The sequence below is a fragment of the Athene cunicularia genome (genome assembly GCF_003259725.1).
Source record: "Athene cunicularia isolate RWA chromosome 13 unlocalized genomic scaffold, athCun1 chr13_part1, whole genome shotgun sequence".
NCBI lineage: Eukaryota > Metazoa > Chordata > Aves > Strigiformes > Strigidae > Athene > Athene cunicularia.
Window position 1 is genome coordinate 14,918,148 of NW_020799117.1, and position 2,551 is coordinate 14,920,698.

The following is a 2,551-nucleotide window of genomic DNA, read 5'->3' on the forward strand; positions in this document are numbered from 1 at the left end:
GGGGGGGGGGGGGAGGGGGATAAGTAAACATGTGATGTAGTTTAATTTTAAGAATGAGAACTTTCACTTTGTATACCCTCCTAATGCATCCTCCAAAATCTCTTCCTGTTGCCTCTCATAGAAAGATAATACCTTTCCCAAACCTTCCTTACCCATAATTGTAACCCTATATTTGCACTCTCTGATCTCATCACTGAGTGAGACTGGTGTCCTATGGGGCAATCCTGATTAATCATAATAAAACACATAAACAAGGGAACAGAGTTAAGACTGCTCGGAAATATCTAACCCAATTCCTTCCTCACCACCCTGCACGTCTTTGACATTGTCGCAAATAAGGTACTTTATGTCATATATCAGCAGAAGAGTTTAAACCTTTTGTAGTATATCATGGTTCTGTAATGTGGTAGAGTCATTAACTACATTCTGAAGCATAAGGAGAAAACTGGTATCTCTGTCTTGTACCCTGTCAAAAATATATATAATAAATAAATGATCTAATAGTTTATGTCTGCAAAGGCAGCTCCTTCTACAAGCCAGGGCAAATACTTAATGGATGTTTTGAGAGACAATATTATTAAATCTGAGATTCAAGTATGTAATATTTAGAATATTCAACTCTTTTGTCAGACTCCATAAACTTTAGCCCCATTTAGTAATAAAGTTCCAGGAGTACAAAATTGTTGTTAGTTCTAGTGAAATGCAAGTGAACACCAAACTTTTTTTTTTTTTTTTTTTAGAAATGTGGTGGGAGACAAAACTATGACCTGGCCCAAGGGAATTCCTTTGGATTCCTCACTTCAAGACAGATGAGTGGATCAAGGGCAGTACCACCACTGTGCTGCATTTTGAATGCTAACCAAAACAAGTTTTACCTTTGTTGCTCCTCATATGTTTTTGCAGCCAAGCAAAATGGAGCACAGAAAGCCTCTGCTAAACCTCAGAAGTCTGCTCCAGACAATGAAAATGCTCTTAAAGAATTGTAATATCCTTGTTATAGTGGAAACTATTAGGCAGGATAGAAATGTATAATATACATTAATAAATGAACTGAGACATCCACATACTTAGTTTATCATAGGGAAGTTAGTGGCCAAACTCTTTGTTTGGCACAGTGTAGTGTCCCAATGTCTATATTACAGCAGCTCATTTTGGCCTATTGCACCATTTTATACATGGAAAATGATAGCTCATGTCAAGAGGGTGATGCGGATAAACAAGAATGTGCCAATGCTAGAAAGTGATTTCTGCAATGGCAGTGAGGGCAGATGGAGAATCCATGGCATTTAATTGCATGGTATATAATTGCAGTACTGCACCAGATCACTATCCATCAGTAAGTTTCAGCAGTTTTTGCCAGGTACCAAAGCCCTGGATATTCTTATACTTGAGAATAGAAGCTGATTTTTCACCCCTTCATAAATATAGCCCTCATTTGCATTATCATCTAGTTCTCTAAATGTCATTTTTTAAATATGAATTTATTAAATGTCAGTTGAGCAGGGTAATTTGAATAGTTATTTTCTCCTGCCATTATTCTGTTGCCACTATCCTGTTATTAAGGACATTTTAACTGTTGATTGCTTATATTACTGATTGGAACCTTTGTTTGTCTGTGTTAAAAACAAGCTTCTTTTTTATGTGGCCTGATTTTTCTTTTCCTCCATTAGAAGCCAATGCAGACAATGGAATATAATTGCAAAAATCATGGTGAAAATTCTGCTTTGTTGAGACACGTTTTGTCTCTGCTGAAGATAATTCCTGCCTTCTTTTCACCTCAAGCTGGATCTTGGCATCCTTGTGATTTCATTTTGTCTCATCAGAAGATTTTGAGAAAGGACTCAATTAATTGCAGCTACAATTGTCACTATCAAATTATCAATCTTCTGCAAAATCTGATTCTCTAATTAATGTTGTAGCATATGTACATTAATCTGGCTGCTACTTCTCTGTAATGAGACAGATACTTACAATGCTTTCTTTAGAAGTAATACTAAGATGACTGGCTATGAATGACGCTATCAGCTAATAAGATAGTGGTAACTTTTGTAATCATCACCATTCTTCAACTCATACTGTCAATGTTTTCACTCATAACTTTAGATCCAAATACTGGGGATTCAATATATATCTAAAATTTGGCAATTACTCATCTTTGACTAAGCGAATGAGTTAATATGACTTTAAAATACCTTTTCGTTAATTATTTTTTTAAAAGGTGGTAATAAAGCAGGCTACTCTGTGAAGTATCAGGAACGTGTAATTCGCAATGTTCTGTTTATAGTGACATCTAGTGGTGTAGGGTTCCTCTGACTGAATGGAAGAACCCAATACAAACGTGCTAAAGCATGTTAAGAATAAAATGTTACATTAAAATTACTAAATTAACTCTTTGATAATAGGAGATAGTACTGACCTTAGATTTATGAATTAATTTACAGAAGACATATTTTGAAAGTCATTTATAAAAGAACACTTGTATGATGTATGTGACATAAAAATCATGCACATACTTTACCAATAACATTTCTCTTCTTCCCCTCCCCCCCCC